Source organism: Anas acuta, chromosome 3 (assembly GCF_963932015.1).
Source record: "Anas acuta chromosome 3, bAnaAcu1.1, whole genome shotgun sequence".
Taxonomy (NCBI): domain Eukaryota; kingdom Metazoa; phylum Chordata; class Aves; order Anseriformes; family Anatidae; genus Anas; species Anas acuta.
Window position 1 is genome coordinate 54,438,675 of NC_088981.1, and position 19,602 is coordinate 54,458,276.

General features: G+C 43.0%; 1 protein-coding gene across 7 annotated transcripts in view; it reads left to right on the plus strand.

The window, feature by feature from the left end:
• Positions 1–19,602, plus strand: part of ARID1B (AT-rich interaction domain 1B) — a 320,528-nt gene that overhangs the window by 175,944 nt on the left and 124,982 nt on the right. The gene's annotated exons all lie outside the window — the stretch shown is intronic.

Here is a 19,602-nt window from a genome sequence, read left to right on the forward strand (position 1 = left end):
TAAATTATTAAAAAATGAACAGAGCTACTCCATTATTATTTGAAGTATTTAACATATGGTAGTCTGCAGTATCTTCCGTGGTTTTTTTTTACTTAATACCCAGCATTCATACAGAATATTCATTGAATATTTAATAAACCTGGAGGGTCAGCTCTTGTGAACTCATCTCCATAATCCTTCAGACTATAGGTAGGTAAACAGAAATATTACTGCAGATTATTGTAGCCAGTCACTCGCACAACTAAAACACCGTGGAAGAGGCTTCTTGCTATTTTTCTTGTGGCTAAACTTGCAAGGTGTTTTTCAGTTTAGCAGTCATGTTGATGGACGCCATTTGAAGCTCCGTTTTATTACCTAAAGTTTCAGGAATTTTCTGTTGCTAAGCTTTAATTTAACAAAATCAAATCGGTACCCTTGCCAGCTCTTAACTTTATCTTCCAGAGTCCCAAGCAAATTGTAAGATTCGGCTTCAGAACCAAGAGGGTCTTGTTGCTCTCTCAAAGAAGTAGCCTTACATTGTGTAGTAAACCAGACATGTCATGTACTTTTTCTCAGTTGAGAAAAAAGGTAAATGTATCATTCCAAATTTGTTAATCTTGGAATCTATCTTGGCTGCCTACGTAGGCATCCTGTGAAAGCACTTTCTTTCCTTCTCTTCCTTGAGAAACACTTCCTCTACTGTCTGTTGCAATGACACACAAATGTTAGCATCTCTGTTTTGTTAGCTAATCAGTTGGTACAGTCATGGTAAGTACATCTAAGCACATTTTAAAGCATATTTTTTAAAAATAAAAGTGGTGTTTTTTAGTTTATAACTCAGAAAATCAGTTTATATGGCAAATACCATGTAACATAGTTGAGGAGGATGTAAGGTTGTAGTTCACACAATTGTAATGCTTTCTTCAGTACACGTTTTTAGCCTGAATTTCCCTCCAGGTCTAATGCAGATTACTGGGGAGCTATCTTGATGTTTTGGGGCACAGCACGTGCTTCAGCTTCTAGCATTTTCAATCCCTTCTGTATGCGTAAGGAGAAGCATAATGTGTGGCAGAGGGTGACTGTTTCTGACTATATCCATTCCACCAACCCTTAAATGCTTATCGCTTAGTTTTAGGGTTGTTGACAGGCTGTGTTTCCTGTAGATACCAAATACTGTTTAAAAAAATAATAATTCTAAACTGCAGAAAGAACTTACAATGTTATCTGTTAGTCTTAAATTCTCCTTGTTTTTCATTTCATGGTAAATATGCATGCTGGCAGCGAGTGGGGCCGTTTCCCAGGAAAACACGCTGAATGAGACAGCACAACATTGTTCAGTCTCACCATAGTTATCATCTGGGAAGTGAGGATCTGGATGATGCAGTCTTTGGAGTCTTTGATGAGGAGGATAAGCACATGTAGAAATCAGCTGCAGAGGGTCTTTGATGTAGGATATGCATTTTGATCAGGCAAAAGATTTTTTTTTAATTTTAGCAAAGAAAATTAAAACAAAAGCCATTGTTTCACACTGTCAACAAACCCAGAGGAGAGGTACCTTGAAGTGCCAGAGCTTGTTTTTGCTCTGCAAGCACAGAACAGGTGCAACTCGCAGACCGCTGGTAGTAAGTCCTTCAAAATGGTCCCTCCGCCTCACTGTTTTAATCAGAAAGCGGTCTTCCCAAAACAAAGATAAAATAGATGGAATTTATTGGAAAAAAATGATGTTTTTAATACCAACTTTTTTTAAGTGTAAGCAGTTTAAATAAAAGGTGCCGTTTGAGTATGAAGACTCACAAATTCGATAGTGTTACTGTCCAAACCTCTCCTTCGGTTGAATGGCAGGAAGCAAAAGCATTCGGCTTTCTTTGCAGCTAATTTTGCAGAAGGGGTAAGCTGTTAGTGTGCCGTAATAGCATTTTGGAAGATGGAACATGTGGCGTTCAGTTTTATTTATACACGCGTTTGTGTGTGCGTTTGTATGCATGGTTGTTCCTTAAAGGAAAAAAAAATTAATCCAGCTTTTGACTGATCTTTCAGCTTCAGTATTTAGAGTGGCTGTGATGTGCGTGGCTGTTTATGGAGAGACCTGGGGAAATGACCACCCAGCAGATCACGAGCAGGTGGTGGGTGATGTGGGACAGACCTAACAGGTGGGCACGGTTCATTCAGCTTCTGCCGAGTGCCAGCTTGCACATGCAGGAATTGTCTTTGAACCCGGGACTGCTGAGAAACTCAGGTAGAATAAGAGTGACCGGATGGAGCGGCGTCTGCCTGGGTCTGCAGTCAGCACGCAGGAATGTATTTAAAAGTTGGAAGCCCTTTCAGTCCCGTTAATCTTATTAGAGCCTAATGATGACATGTAAAATGCTAACAGTTCCGATTTATTTTGTGTTGGTTTTAGCTGGAATAGGAGGACAGATTTTAGCAGATGGGACCAGTGCTCCCAGATGGTGGAGAAAATTAGGAGGGATACAAAGATGTGAAAAAGAAAGGGAAAAAAGAATAAGGTGCACAGAGCAGAAATAAGAGGTAAAAGGTTTAACCATTGTGAACGACGCCAACACAAACACCAAGGCAATGGACAAATGAAAATACCCGTGTCTGAATTTCTTAAATCCTGAGATTTAGACGCACAGTTCTCATCAGGACATTTTAATCCCTCAGTTAGAATGGAAAACCTGAGACCGAGAGGATGGTCGTGATATAAAGATTTAATCCACACCTTGTTGTAGGAGTCCCATGTGGGCATCAGTTGGCGTGGCAGTGTGGAAAGCCGGCGGCACGTGCTCCAGGTGAGCTACAAACAGTGTCCAGCCCTGCCTGGGGAAGGAGCTGCCGGCCTGTTTTCCAGTCGGTGCTTAGTTTCCTATTCTCTTCCCCTCCCTTTCCCCACAACTTTTGCTGCCAGCACCGACCTGACCCAAATCCGTCTGGGTAGCAGCGGCCTGGCCCAGCCTGGGAGGGCGATGCCGCCTCTCCCATGCATCCCGGCCTCTCGGCAGAGGTGCCAGCCACCCTTGGGTGCTGCAGCCCTTTTGGCAGAGCTTGTGGCGTGGCGTGGCACTGCTGCAGGGCACCGTGCTGGTGGCAGACCTGTCGGGAGGCTCGGGGCGAGGGGACGGGAGCCGCCGATGCTCCCGCAGCGGGGGAGCTCCAGCCAGAACAGGGCGCTCGTGTTTGGTCGCCGGCTCTAATCCGTTCATTGTGTGCGCTTTTAAGCTGCGTTGTGATGTAATTGGCTTAATCATTACTATTATGTTGCTGCGCACAAGTTGGGATTGTAATTTGACATATGGAAATCAACGGCGACTGGATTAGCGATTCGCAGGTGTCATTTAAAAGCAGGGGCAGGCGAGAAAGCCTTGCCTGTGTTGCAAGGGGGGTGTTGCTGCCGTGCGGAGGCACAATTATCTGCAGCACTGCGTCTGGCGCCGTCTTCACGTCGGAGCCAGCTTCACCTGGGCGCTGCTGGGGCCACGCTGCTGGGCTCCAGGAGCCCCGACCTCGCTCCCGATGGACGCGCTCGCTGGCGGAGGGGTTTTACGGTTCCTTCGGAGAAGACAAGTCCAGGAGGAAAGATTTCTCTTCGACAGGGAAATCCGTGCCATGGAGCCACCGTTCTGCTAGAGAGACGCAGTGAGGGTGGCATTTCCGACGTGGCGGTGCCAGCACCGCGGGGCTGTGGGTGCTGCTCGTGGAAGTGGCCGCGTTTTGGTTCCGTGACACAGCAGAAAGCGGTGACCTCGCCTCCCTAATTTAATAACTCTGGAAGTTGTTGAGGGAGGCAGCTCCTAAGTCTTTTCAAATACCTGCGGCCGGGATGCATTTTTCCAGTGCTCCCTCTCCGACACAGGATATACAATTTTAAGAATGACGTGTGCTCAGGACTGAAACCTCTTTTTGGCTCCCAACCATGCTACTTTTACTCGAGTTCACTAAGCTTTTATTTTTATTTTTCTCTTTCCTCCACCTTGCAAACGGTGCTGTATTGCAACACTCAGCGCACCACGCTGCATCTCCTGTAGCCTGCTTATTCTCACAGCCCCAGCTACCAGAAGTTCAAATCCCGAGGGGAAATTCAGCTGCTGCGCGGTGTAGCTACGTGTCAGCTTCCTGCTTTGAAGCGTAGGACACCAAAGAGAATACATTTAGTGGCTGACCGTGAGTTATGACGGTGCAAATCTAGAAGGAAACTGTTGTTCGAGCGGTATCCATAACACGGAAGCCTTGAGCTGCGAGATGGAGTAGCGATGCCATTTGAGAAAATTGAGAAAATGTGTTCTCGAGAGATTTTGGTGTTTGTTAATTTTTCCATCTTTATTTTTTGGAGATTTGAACTAGATCGATTGGCACAAAATAGCACTTAATTCCTGGAAGGAAGGAGGAAAGAAGTTATTCAAGAAGAAGAAAAAGTAGGCATAAAAATTGTTTTCTTTTAATGCTTGCCTTGTTTAAGACAGCTTTCTTTTGTTGAAGTCTCCGAGCAGCCTCTGCTTCTGCCATCTGGTGGCTGCTTCTGCAAGTTGCATCTTCAAAGCCAAATTAAATTGTTTTAAAGCCAATTAATCCTTTTCAGAAGAGGATGTTTTCAAGTGTCTGAATTATCTCTGTCTTGATATGTTGACACTTGGAGTGTCTATGTGTGTGTTTAGTATATAGGAAAATACAGAGAAATGAGCCCTCATTTACATCTGCCTGTGCACTGTTGACTTAGGTAGGAATCCGGGGGCTTGTAAATAAGTTTTTGGATTTGTTTCAGCTCAGAAAGAATAGATATTCATACTAGCCTCCAGTAACTTCTGTTTCTCTGCTCAGAGCAAAATTAGGATTACATGTTTCACCAGCTCCGTTGCTGCTGTTCTCTTTGTGGAGTTGTGTTATCGGAGGTGTTCGGAGATGACTAAAAGGATTTCCCAGCCTTCTTCCTCTGAGCCATTTTAAAGCTGTGTTTTAGGCTTGCTGAAGCCTCCCGAGTGCCCTTTGTGCCGCTGGTTTTTAAGGGGAGAGAAGGGCACCATAGCAGGGAATACGGTGCTCTTTTAGGGCTCTCAGCGGGGCTCAGGGGCCCCTTACAGAGGAGCCAAAGCAGTTTGCAGTGGTTATGGCTAAGCGAGTAGCAGCAGTTACAGCATGTTCCTGCCTGGACCTATGCATCTCACTGCCAGGGTATTCGGGGCAACCCAAAAAATCTCAGGGCTGAGTGATGGCAATTGTGGTCTGGAAGCTTCACCTGCAGAATCAGTAGTTATAATGTTTGGGAATTTCAGCCTCAGGAGATCTCTCTGGTATTTTTTTTTCAGGATTTTAAAGTTTTATGGGAGGATGTGGAAAAAAGTGAGGTTTTATTGGCTCATCACGCGGTGGCGGTGGATCTGGACAACCTTGCATAGGGAAGAGAAGATGAAATGATGCACAGGAGAGGAAAGAAAGCCACATTAGCTGGGAACCCCCAAATGTGGCAGTGTCCAGGCGTGCTGGATAAATGGCACGGCAGCAGCTGCCTCTTTGCTCCCTGCGCTCTGTCCCAGTCAGCGATGCTGCCTGCGCATGCACTCCCGCACTGCAGTCTCAGGGAAGTCGAGGCAAGGCTTTAGGGAGGAACTGCCTCTTGTGGCAGTGTCCCCGTGAGGGGACAGCATGCTGAACTTTTTCCTAGATATATTTATTCCCTTGTTTCTTCTGCTAGACATCTCTCTGGTGACCCAAAATACTGATGAATACATGCCCAATGCTCCTTTTCTATGCGAAGCAGCTACTGATGCTTGCAGAATAAATACCGGCGGCCTCAGGGTTAGGCTTGGGCAGCTGGCATGGAGCTGTGGAAGTGCTCTGCTTTCCAAAAGCTCCTCTGAGTGCACTGTGGAGGGCTGGGGTGAGCAGAGCTGGTGAGCATCACCCCTGCCTCCGAGTCCTCAAACCATGCTGTCGCGTGGTTTGCCATCAGCTGGGAACTGGTGCTAAAAAATAAATAAATGAATGAACTGCTGGCTTTCTTCCCGTATCATCTCTGCTTTAAGAACAGGAACATGGTGAGCAGCCATCACCAGCAATGCTGCGGAGTTTGTATCACCAAGATGTGGCTGGGACCACGCGTGGCTTTGTGGTGAAAGCTGAGAGCTGCCGCTGCCCTTCGGAGAGTCTGAGGGGTCAGCGACTGGCGTGCAGCTTTCCTAAACACGCGTGTGAGCGACTCGGGACATCACCCAGTTTTTCCTGAAGCGATGTCTGCAACTCTTTATGCCTATCCCCCTTCCCTCAGTATTTCTGCTGCATTTCTGCGCTGACTTAAGCCGACGCTTTGTTCATATGTGCTGCTGCAGCCCCTGACCAGCCAGCGCTTGTGGCACTGGCCGCCTGCTTCGGTCCTGGCTTGAGGAGCTGCCCTGCGATGTGCACAGGGGATTAGCCCTTTGCTAGGATCTGTAGAAACACCCCAAAAGCATTTGGTGCTCTTCTCCTGATGGGAACACCCGTCAGCTTGAGGGTCTGACTGAACCCACCATTTCACATCAGTCCCTACAGTGCAGCAATGAGAATTACCACCACCAACAACAAAAAAAGGGGGAGGGAGATTTATTTTCTCAGTCTTTCCTCTGTTACTCCACACTCTTAATTGTTGGGGTGCTGAGACCTCGCAGCCCCACGTTCCTCCCCTGGTTTGCCAGCATTTAGCTCAGCTTTGTGTTTCTGGCAGCGTGCAGCTGAACTGCAGGCTGTTAAACTGTAACCAGGATGCTGCTGGTGTGATAGCGCGGGCCCTTTGCAGTCCTGTGTGGCCCGTGTGATTTATACGGCTGTTTTGAACTTGGAGGGAATATCAGATTCACCGAGAGCTCATCTGACAACTGGAACGCAGCGCTTGCTTGTAAATACCTGCACATTTTAAATAAATGTTTAGGCAGGTGGTCTCTTTGTTTGGGGGTGGGAGGAGGGCAGGACAGAGCGCTTGCAAATACCTGGCTGCTCTTTCTTGATTAGGAGAGCAGGTTAGACCAGATTTCTTTTTTCTTCTGCAAATTTCTCCCTGACTGCATAACTGGTGCGACCAGAACTGCTGCCCGGAGCCAGGAACCCCACCTTGGTGCAGGAAGCCTGCTCCTGTTGGTCTTGCGACTGAAACCCACGACAACAAAGAAACCGCAACTTTCTTAATTTCCCTGCTGTTCGTTCGTTTGTTTTTTGGGGCGGTATTTCTCTTCAACGGCACGAAACGGGGATTCACGTACAGAAGGATTCAGATGTTGTGCGATGCGGCTGCTTACGCTGATTGCATAGTCAGCTTGTTAAAACTAATACTAGGTTTGCAGAGCAGAAATTGCAGAGAGGAACGTGAGAAAGTTGTTGGGTAGACAGATGTGATTTCGGATTCGGTTTCCCTTTTTTTCAGGGATGAGGTCGGGTGTGTATCATGCTTCAGAACCATGCTGTGCGTGAAACAGTACTGGTGACGTGCCATGGGTTTCACAGAGGGAGAAACAGTGACAATACTGCATCAGCTTGAGTTTCAGCTGAACATACATTTCTTTCGCAAAAAAAGACCTTTTAATAACTTTGAAGCTTCAATTATTCCATTTTTTTGTTTGTTTGGTTGGTTTTGGTTTGGCTTTGTTTTTTAATGAATTCTTCGTGTGAGACACGTTTTTTTAGTGAATTAGGGATCTTGATGAATAATTGTATTGGGTTCGAATGACACTGGGAGATCTCGTTTTTCAAGGTCATTTCTTTGGTTTTCTTGGTGAGCGGCGAATTATATTGGATCTTAATAATGTATTTTCGTTACATAGGAGGATCAAAATTACACATGGCTCAGGCATAATTTCCATACTATTGCAATACTTTTAATTGCTTATTACATGTGTGTAAACAGTTGTGCTATAGTTCTGGTGCAATAATCCTTCTGTGTGTTTTGCAATTCTACTACAGACTCCTTGATACCACCTGAAACAGAAAGCAGACAGATTTATAGTCTCTGTAGTAAAACTTGCCTTAACATTTTAATCTGGAGCACAATGAGCATCATCCCTGCCTTTCAATTTAATGTGACTCTGTTTTCATTCCACCAGCTGATTCTCCCCCCCCCTCTTTATCAAGATCCATTTGAATCTTCCCCAGCCTTCTGTGAAACTTCTCGCAGTATTATTCCTCGTGTCAGAGCAGATGAACTGATTACCCCGTAAATGTAACCTATATCTAGAGTGGTTTTACAACGCTAATCCTTGTGCAAGGGCTGTGCTCCGGTGGAGGGATGCACGCCTTGGAAACACTTGTGAGAACAGATTCGGGATGTGTACTAATTTAAAAATTAATAAAGGTATTTTGAGAAATGTCTAACTGCTGTTTATGAAGGCAAGCAATGAAGTGAATCGTGTGGAACTGGCTTTTGTAGCAGCTAAGTGACTAAATATCATTATAGCACATAAGATTGCATGCAAAAGCTTTACAGTAATGTAGCTATGGGTGTTTATATGGTTATTAACTCTTAGTTTTTAGCTGTAGTCTGTGCAGAAAGCTGCCAAGGTCACAGTTGTTAAGCTGCCCCAAGTACTGCTGAGGAAGGAATTATGGTAGCTAAAGCTTTTTTATTTTTTTTAAGTAAAATCTTTTTTTTTTTTTTTTTTTTTTTGACCAGTAATGTTGTGGAAGAGAGTCTTGAAGGAGAAATCTGGGGATGCTGTGCTTGGAAATGGCTTGAAATCCAGGAAATTAAGTAGCATTAGAATGGATATCTTTGGTGGAAGAAATGTTGCAGACAGTCACGATACTCTTAGGATCCTGTGTGCTGCCAGGCTTAGTTATGCAAAGGTTTGAAAGTGAGAAGAAGTTTAAACTTGATACAGTGAGCAAGGGGAAAGCTAATGGAGCACATTAAAAATGCAAGCTGACCTAGATATGCTGTTGAATGGTGCCATGTGGCGTGCAGCTTTATATGGCAGGCTGCAGCGTCTCGTTCACCAGAATAAAGGTAAAACAGCTGAAAATATGGCGCTGGTTCCAAATCCAACGACAAGGTTTAAGAATTGGGCCATTCCATTCTGTTTTGTAGGTGATATTATGAAAAACACCACTATGAGAGCTTTTTACTATGAAAGCAGCTATTGATTTCTGTTAAGTGTATGCAATGTGTGTTTAAAAAAAAAAATCTACAGAAATTACTTCTGGGGAATGATTAATGTGCATGCCCCATAGCCACAAGTGTGTCTACTTTCTGTTCTGTCTAAACTACACGTACACAGAGCCCCAAAAGATGTAAGAAAAATTCGTATTATGTTAAGAGTTGGTTGATGGGAGCTAAATGCTGAAATTCTGTCTTTCTGTAATGTGATGATACAGGAGAGGGTAGCAGAATCTGGCCATTAATTTTATGGTACTTTTAATTTCAGATTAACTTTGAAGAACTATTTGAAGAGATGTCAGAGCCTCAGAAAATGTTAATATGATATTATTTTTTCAGATAATGGATATTAAAATAGCTTTTAGCTGCTCTTTGAAACTTGATGGAAAATCATTCCTTTTGGTATTTAGACAGCTTCAACTTCAAATGATTATCTTAGCTTATTGATAAATAGAAAAAAAAAAAAAAAAGCTTACAGAGAAAGGGTTGACCTTCTTTCCCCACTCCCCCTTGCACCTCCCTCAGCCTCCACTGAAGCTGTATGAATGCCAGTATATATGATTGGGATATTACGTATTTTTATAGGACTAGGAGGTTTAAAGTGTGTGTGTTTTTTTTTTCCCTAGGTCTGTAAGTTATAATGTGTTTTCAGTTGGAACAATAATAATAAAAAAGGCTTACATGTACCTGTGATGCATTTGATTCCTCCCTGCAGTGACTCATTGTGGATCTCTCTTACAGCTAAGTGCTTGTTCCTTGTGATCAGAGGAAAATGCTACACACCTTCTGCTTCGTGCCTATTAAATTCAAGCTTCTATTGTAGGCAGCATTACACAGCTATCTTTGAGAATTAAAGGGAAAAAAAAATCAAGAACAGTAGCTGAATTGAAAATTTCAAAAGCCACTTTGTTCCCCCTCAACCCTAATGTCGATTCTTAATGCATTTCTGTTTTCATGCTTTCCTCTTCCAAATTTACAAATTTTTCTTCCTTCCTGTTCAGAGCAACTGTTTTTGGTACCCTGTTGAAATCAGTGAACATAATGGCGATCGCTTTTTTTCTCTCCAAATGAACCGAAATGATGGATACCAACCTTTTTCGTCTCATCATATTAAGCAGAACATACGGTTCCTCTATCCAGACCAGTATTTTGAGTTGAAGAGGGGACTGCTTTCTCCTTTTTGTTACCCTTTTCCCCCTCACCTTTTTCATTCCCTTAGGGAATGGTCTGGAGAACAAAGTGTCCGTGTTCCTTGAAATAGAAATAGAATGATCCATTCATAATTTAGTGATCTATTTCTGTTTGGCGAAGTTAAGCGCATGCTTAACTTCAGGTCTGTGATTAAATCTCAATGACTTCAGTGCGACTTAAATGCTTTGCAAAACTGTGGCTTTTATTCCCATCTCACCATCATACCATTGCTTCTGTCTCATTGCTCTTCTTTTTTCTTCTTTTTTTTTTCCTCTTCTGCTGCGCTGCAAGTTGACTGTGCTTAGTGTCAGCAGTTTATGTTCTGCATGTTTAATGAAGGCCATGGCTCAGCTCAGCATAGCCCTTCCCCTTACACTAACAGAATTTTGATAAATGAGATTTCCTCGTGTGGAGAGCTGAGAATGGGCTTTGACGGGAAAAGGCAGGGCATGAAATCAGCAGGTGTCAGGGTGTGCAAATTATGGCCATTTAAAAACAAAAACAAAATAAAGAGCTTGCTATGACCAACCATCTTAAAAATGTGTATCTTTCTGTGAAGCACAAAAAAAGATTTAACAATACACTAGCAAAGCAAAAGCAAATTCAGTAAGTGGTAATCTGAATCAACATATTTCTACCTTCCTTTTTGCTCCGTATTCCCCATGCCTGCCACCATAATAGTCAGAGTATGCTATACAAGCAATTGGATGGCAGTAATCATTGCTGAATTTAGCACATGGAAATGCATTTCAGTTGTGTTTTATATCCTGTGCTGATCTAAACTATTAGAAATTCTCTATTTTATGCCCACTCAAACTGTTGATTGCTGTAGAATAACATCTAGTTGCACAGATGAAAAGAAACTGCCAGCAGATATTGCTAGAAACCTGTTCAACTAAGGTACATTCCTGTGGTCCTTCTCCCTTTTTCAATTCTGTTTTCATTTTCCTGATACTGCTTACTGCATCCTCCCTCCCTGCGCCCCCCCAGCTCTTTCAGTCTTTTCTCCTTCATGCAGATTTAGCTTGTTCTGTGACCGATCTCCTAGTCAGAGTATATTGCTGTGTAATTTGAAAAAACAATCTTTTAGCCTGCTTGCATGTGCCAGTGGAGGTATTGGATTGTTCAAATACCGCAGACCTCTTCACTGGAGATTATAATCTGACACAAGTGATTGAAGGCTAGAAATGGATACTGCGGCCCTAAAACTGAAGCTATTTTATTACCTTATGTAACGTTTCATAAGGGTTGCTGTGACTGGAATGGATTAGGAATGAATTGTTTTTATTGGAGAGATGAAGAGAAAGGACAGTTGGTATGGTTATAATAATTAATAAATAACACAGTTAATTACTGTGTTGGCTCTCCAGTATGTTCAGAGATTAATTTAAATCAATTTGTGCTTGTTTCTATTAAAGTACTCAAAATGGTATTTTTACGCAAATATATGTGAACGTATATGCTCAGAGCTGTGTATTTATATACATGTATCTATGTATACTTTTATTTCCTGTGGATTTATATTTAGTTCTTTAGTTTCTCTTTTTTGGCAGGCTCTTTGAATGGATTGAAGGCAGGGATAATTGCCGATCCCGCAGTATTTTCTGAGCCAGTTCATGCTGTAGCTGAGCACCGAGTCCTCCCGTAAGGATTTTCGGAGCAGCATAAGGGAGGCCACGGCACGGCCTGGGTGTGAGGCGGTCACTCGGTGCTGCAGCACCACTGGGCCTTGGCAGGCTTGGGTTCATGGTTTTCATGGTTTTGGTGCTGAAGCAGAGGGGTACAAAGTGGTACGAGTGGCATTATCGCTAGGCACAGGTGTACATGGCATGGCACCGGTCCCGTTGGTGTTTCAGGCCCCTCTGGGTGTGCAGGGCTACGCGATCTATGAACGACTCACCCTCTAGCTTTAGTGGCAGTTGGCGTCATTTGAAGTCACTGCTGTACTGCTGGGGCTGGCTCTGGTCACCCTTTTCTGTGACAGCTCATGGTAGCCAAAGATGGCCCCCAAGCTTGGTGGGACCCCCAGCAGAAGGTAGCCGTGCTTGCCTTGTGCCTGAGGCGAGGTGGCCACAGGCCCTGCGGTGGCATTTTCTCCATCTGCAGGGCCCGTCCTTACCGGAGTTGTGGTAAAATGGCTGTCCTACACCACAGGCCTGATTTCTGTGGGATCGTGAGTGGGGAGTTTAACACACACACACCAAAATCTTCAGTCCAGCAGAGGGTTGCTTCAGAAGGGTGTAATGCATTCCTTCTGCAGCTATTCCTAGAATATTAGATGACCTTGCGATATAATTATGAGTAATTAAGAACAACCGTTTGTGTGTTGTCATCTGGTTCCTTTTCTTTTTTTTTTTTTTTTCTGCTGCAACTACAGCCACAGCTCCTCTGCGGCGATGTTTACAGTGATCCCACGGTGTTGCACCACGCGTGGGGCAGGGTCAGCAGCTGGGTGAGGGTGAGGTCCCCGGGCCCTGCCGAGGAGGCCTTGTCACGGACATTTGGTGAATGCAAGCAGAGGAGGATTTTTCTGACTTTCTTACATCCTTAGCTGGCTGCCATTTCACTCAGTTTTGTAGGCTTCGATGATTTTTGTCTGATGACCAGCTAGTGTACCTAGCTCGTGTTGTCCCTGCTTTGGCCCTTCAGTTTCTTCTTTTCCAACAGAGCCTCAAAGCAGTGTGCTCCTGCCTGGCCCTAAATATGCGACCCTAAATATGAGGCCCTAATCCCCTCAGTTAGAGGAACTTTTCAAATATAGAAAGCTATGGGGAGCCAGAAGTCTCTCCAGATCTGGGGGCCGTGGCATGCGAAATTTGAAAAGGGCTTTTGGTGAGGCCCAGATAATTGCTATACTTACGAGAGAAGAAAGGTTAGCATTCATTTTTTTCCTATTGGCACATATTTAAGGTTAAAAGAATAATAAAAAAAAAAAAGCCTCTGAGATCAGTACAGATTTCCAGATCTTTCTCCTGGTTAAAATTGTCTCTTCTTATTTTAGTCTTGCACTTCCAATTTTGCTCTGCAAAGTTATTTGAGTTCAGCGTGTTCTAATTTAGAAGTGAAAGATGGTTTTTGCTACACTGAAATACGTGTGGTCATCTGAGTGCATCTCCTTGCATACTTCAGCAGACTTGGACCGTCTCACCCAGGGCTTGCTGCCCTTAAGGCTCATCTCCTTTCCGTGTTTTGGTGCGGAGATGAAAGGAGCAGAGAAGGGCTGGTGTTGGATGCAAGTTTCTTGTCATATTCTTTGATTTATGTCCATATCTAGATGGAGAATATCTTACGCCTAAATATTTTAAATATTTTAGTAACCTAAAGGAAGGAGATGTGAAATAATATGTTTTTTTTTTTGTTTTTTTTTCTAAATGTAATATTCCAAATGCCAACAAGCTCAGTACATTATGGGACACGTAACCTCAAAGCGCAGAGAGTTTAAGTGAGCCACTCATCTATTTAAATTGATCAAACACCAGTCAGTAGATTGAAGTGTACATATTTGCATATGTACGCTTGTATGTGATACTTGGTCTAAAAGAGGGTGGATTTGCTTTGCTGGAAAAATATCCAGTAAAAGCAAAATGTGACTGTTTTGACATCTGGGCTAATCAACTTAGGAGCCGGTTGCCTTCTGTAATTGTTTTTGACCCCTTGTCATTTTATTAATAAAAAATAATTTTAAGGGTCGTATCTATCATTGTTTTTTCCCTTTTTTTTAATGAAAAATAACCCGAAAATACCTAGACCAAGTACCCCCATATAACCAGAAATAGTTTGTTAGCATTTCAAAGTCACAGCTTCCCAACTGTGCTCTATAGTTTGTGCAGTGAAATGTACGTGGAGAAGCTAAGCTGGTTTTCTGTCATTTTTTTGACTTCTTTATGCATACACTCTCAATTTTCATGCTTTCATTGAGAAGATCTTGCAAAAGGCCTATGTATACAAAGTTCTGCCAGCCTGTCTGTTGAGCTCTCTATGTGCAAGCTGAAGTAACAAAACCAAAGACTTCTATGCCTTGGGTCCATTTTGTACCTACTGGTGCTTGTCTCAGTCCCAAAGCTGGCACGTGCCATTGCTGGAGCAAAGAAAAGTTCTTGGTTTTGAGTCACTGTGCAACAACAGAAAGACAGCTCTTTTTTTTTTTTTAAGTGCAGTTTGAAGGTTAGTTTGACATTTGAAGTATATTCAAAATCTGCACATAGGATTTCTGGGATTCAAAAATGCTTTACTTTCTAATTATTATTTATATTTCTCTAGCACATCACCATCAAGGAATTGCTACTATTAAAGGGATTACAAATGGTTTATATTCTTAAATAAATATGATGTTGCAAACCAGAAAGCAAGCAATATTTTACAGGAGGAGCGGTTTTAAAAGGGACCTACGTTAGCATTTTTTGTTCTGTAGTTGTATATCATCTTCACTAAAAAAAAATGCTTGTTAATATCTTGAACTAGTTTGCAAGGAAATTGTGAAGTATCTCATGTGATGAGTAGGTGTCTGATTCCAAAATGTTATCCTGACATTCTCTGGGTTTTGGAATGCTTTCCAGAGAGGAGGCCACAAACAGTTTTTAATGATTCCATCCAGAGAAAGTATCTGTTGTGACCATTCCTTGAATTCAGTTACTTTATTGATTTTCCTAATTTCTTTAACGTTGTTTATAAAAGAAAACAGAAATTTTGCTAACCTTTCTTTAAGAAGTTGTAGGTTATTTAATAATATGGATTCTGAAAGTCCTAGATAACCAAAGATTAGATCATTTCCTTGATAGCATATGTATACTAAATGAAAGAACGACACATGCCTGCTTTGCCCTTTCATTCATGCACAGATAGGGGATGACAAGAGCTACATGTAGAATGGGCTGCAAAGAGACCTCAAAACAACCATATTTTCCCTTTGATGGCAAATGCTGTTACTTTTGAGGCATTTGTGTCCCCATGTCATAGGTGTGGCTGTGGTGAAAGAGACATGGAAAGAACAAGGCATCTTTTCTGGTAACAGTAGAAGACAGCTAGCAGAGAAATCTTCTAAATTGCAAGAGGTCCCTGTTGTTTCCAACCTTCCTCTCATATCTGGGGGCTGGAACATGAATGCATATTTTCCCCATCTCCTCCTATGAAACAAGGAGCAGGACCATTTGTTAAATTCACAGTGGGAAAACAAAATCCTAGCGAATGAGTTTGTGCCCCCAGCATTGTCTCACCAGTTCTGTTCCACTCTGGAGAAGTAGTGGCTGAGTGTTGCTTTGACGTTACATCTACGCAATTTATCAAAGCTTATGGGATTTTTGCTTGGGTTACAGAAGGCTCATTAGTCGTCAAGTCAATTGAACATAGGTCATAATTATTACACTATTAGAGCATTCTTGAAAAAGATAAATAAGCACTAGGGTTTTAAGATCTGTTGGAATAAAAGGAAGAAAAGTATTTTAATAAAAATTGCAGTATTTTAACATCTTTCAGGTTTGCAAAACAAATGCGAACCTGACTTTCACACAAATTATAGCACTACAATGACCATAAAAGTTCAGTGATAAAGGGATACTGCTGCCTCCCTTGCTAAACAGAAGCCAGTGCAGTTGAGGAGGAAGGGACTGTATTTCTTCTGTTCCTCTAAGACCCCCTGTAGAGAGGATACAAAGAATTTGCTCCCAGGAGAGAATTGCTCTGCTCCCAGCACCTTTGCAAATCCACGTGCATCAGCAGTCCTTAAATTCTAGTTGGAGTCACAGGTTATGGTTCTCCACTAAAACCTTCTACCTAAGAACACATCTTCCCATCAGCCTGTGGATTTATCTAGTGTGCCTTTTCTGCAGACCAGTCTTTTGCACTCAAACACCACAGTGATGTCTACTACCAGCAGAATAGTGTTCAGAGAAGCAAAGACTAATTACAGAATTCCCTGCATTGCTGTAGAGCTGAGATGGGTGATACACTCTATTTTACTCCTATTTTTTCCCCCAAGCTTGCTTCTCTGACTACAGTGCTGTATAGCTTATGTCTCTCTGTTTTTATAGTTTGGCAGACAAGCATTGTCCAGAAGTACGAGAATGTATCTCATAATGTGCAAGGCAGCTGCAGCATGTCACATTTGCACTCTTGAAACCTCAACACAGAAATTCCCTTGCTGGATAGAGATTTGCATGCAGCTTGAAGGCATTAAAATACTGCGTCTCTAGGAAGTCTTGGTGGAACGTGATCCATTCGTTGCTTACAGGATCACGGTCTTGGATGAAAGGAAACGTTTCTGAAGTTCAGTTGTTGGTTGTTCCAAATAACGTAGATTTGGAAATTTCTTTTTAAGCAGGTTTTCATTCTAGATGTTGCTGGAGGGATTTGTATGGCATGTTCTCTGTCCATCTGAGGTTCATCTTGTCCTAACAGCTACTGTTTCCAGAATCTTTCATATTCCAGAGCCTTTCCCTGCCCGTGGTTTTGGATGTTGTTACGAGGAGGATTATCCATTTCTCAAAAATACGAAATACAATCTGTGCCTGGAAACGCCATTAAGTAGGTGACACACGGAGCTTAGACTAACATTTTGATGACACCACCCTGTGATGAGCCTCCTTTTGGTTTGCTTCTTCTGGTCAGCTGGGATCAGCCAGGGTGTAACACAGCGTTGTAGAACGCTCTGGGGTTTTGAGGATCTCTGCAGCTCTTCAGATTAGGTGCCTACCAGGAGGTGTTTTGACAAATGTTATGACACAAGCGCAGGGTGTTACTACCCCTGGCTGCTGACTGGCAGAAGCTGCCAATCTTACGACAGATGGAAATACACTGCAGTAGTCCAGGCAGTCACAGATCACAGCTTAAAACATGGGTTCAGTTTGGGTTCAGGCATTTTGGGGGCACGTTTACATTTTCTTACAATGAATTCTCTGTAGAAGCAGCGAAGTGGTGAGGTAGACATGGAACAGCCCCGAATTGCCCCAGCTGGATCTGCTGTCATCTGTGTAAGTGAAGCACACTAACAGGGCTGCTTGCACCTCCAAATACTTCATCAGTTCCTGGGAAAGCTTTCTGTTGTAGGCTGCCAAATCCCTCGCTTTTTGTATTTTTTCCAGAATTATCCATTTAAAAATTCTTCTGACATCTGCAGAATTGTGTTTGGTCTTAGTCTGTTCCTTCACAGTGAAGTTATTAATTTCCTAAAACTAGATAGTGATCTTCAGGGTAACAGGAAGATGAAAGGGGAGAACAAAACAGAAGATGCCTCTCTTTAGCACAGGGAGATGTGAGGGGCAGTGTTGGTGAAGCTTGTTGGGTGAGGCCATTCTTCTCTTACATTGCAGAAATGAAGAGACCTCTTCTCAATAGCTACTGAACACTTTTTATGAGCAGTAAATACAGTGCAGAAAGAAAAGCAGCGTATGTAGGGCTTTATAAAGGTTCCTGTAACAGCATCTAACTTAGGGGTGTTTTTTTTTTCCAACATAACCTGTTATGACCTAGTTGACCAGCCTTCATTCAGCTCTCTGGGTTTTATACAGAAGAGGAGGAGTGAAATCAGCGATCACAGAAGAAGAAAAAAAAATTCTTTTTTTTTTTTTTTAATCTTTCTATCAGTTCAAAGCCAAGATTTAAAGCCAATTTTTAATAGCTTTTTTTTTTCTTTCCCCCTGTTGATTGGCTTCTTCCCAGCTCACATCATTTTCAGTGAATCTGTTGAGAGCACAGTGCCTGACATTATAAGAGGTAATAAGTTGGAGTCTGGAAAGGATCATCTATCTATTTGTATGAAGTAAGCAGACTTGGAAGGAGACGCAACGGTAACACCGGGACTTTAAAAACAGTGAAAATTGTATTTGTATAGCCACCCTGTGCTTATTTTTTAAGCAAAAATGAGAATGAGAAAAGACTTGAGATGAAAGGAGTTGGAATGGTACAGCTTGTATGCCTTTTGCTCTTCAGCACTTAGCAGAAGAGACAGGCTTTGGCCCTGGGAGGCTCCTCAGTGGCACAAAAGAAAGAAGCAGCACTGAAAGCTGAATAATTGCCTCATCTTTGTGGGCACTCATCTCCGTCGAGGGGAAGGAGTCCAAGAATCCTCCACCAGCATTTCCAAAGTGTCAAACAGCTGCGAGCCTCTCTTCCCCCTTCTCGCTGCGTGCTGTAGCTGCAGCAGCCTGAGCGTGGCAAGCAGGTGTAGTTCAGGAGGTTAGGCTTTGTGGGAGATGTGGGGTAAGGAGAGTCTTTGTTCTGTAAATACACGAGCTTCTGTTCTTCTCTCCCTGGCTTTGCAACAGTAGTTTAATACCAAATTGTTTGCCTAGCTTCATTGCTTGGCAGTGCTGGCACACAGAGCTATATGATGAGACACTGTACAAGATGAGTTTGTTTTTTTTTTTAAAGAAGTCCTTGTCTTGTTCAGCTCCATTTTGGGAAGCAGGAATGGGAAGATCACCACTGATTAAATGTATCTGCTGTAATTCTGTTGACTACAAAGAAATTACAATTAGATAAGGTAGGGATTTGAAAGTGATTTAGGGAAAGCAGTTATGGGGGACAGGAGGAGGTTAGGAAGAAAATGAAACATTAAAAGCTATGTTCGAATTAGGATGTTGTGTTCTAGCTAAAATAATGAGTAAGATCTCAACCATTTAGCAGAAGGAGGTAAAAGCAACCCCCTCCGTTTATACTGAAACAGGTACATAACTTGCCTAAACCTTGATTCCAGAAAGTTTTTTCCTCATTTAGTGCAATTTGACCTTATAGTGGCCATGCATAATCCTGTACAAGCAGCAGGAAGGCACCGCACTGATGGTCTGGCTAGAAGTCTAATTGCCCGCTTTCTTCGGTAGCATTTCATTCTGTCTTTGGGGCTGAAGTGGTAAATGACAGAAAAGTCACCTAAATACGCACAACCAAAATGTGCTACCACCAATGACAACAGCACACGGATCATAAATCTCCCTTAGATGTCGAAGAAGAGAATTCATCCATTGGATTTCAGACAGCTTTCCCCACACTTGCAATACATTTGAAAATTTCAGCTGTGCTGAGGTAGTATTGTCAACAACTTTCTTTTAAACACATGTCCTGGTTTCCCCAGGTACTTTGCATGCCCTAAACTTCCTTCTGTTCAGAAGATCCCAAGCTGTGTGGGGCTGGCACACCCTTGCCCTGTAGGGTGAGCAGATCCCAGGCCATGGGTGGTCCCACCCCCATGTCCACGAGTGGTTGCATTGGAGTATGGCTCTCGAGACCTGGAGCAGGGACGTGTTGGAGCAGGGACCAACCTCAGCTGGACGCTGAGGCACCAGTTTGAGAGCTGCTGGCAGAGCACACATCCAGGGGTCTGTTACTGT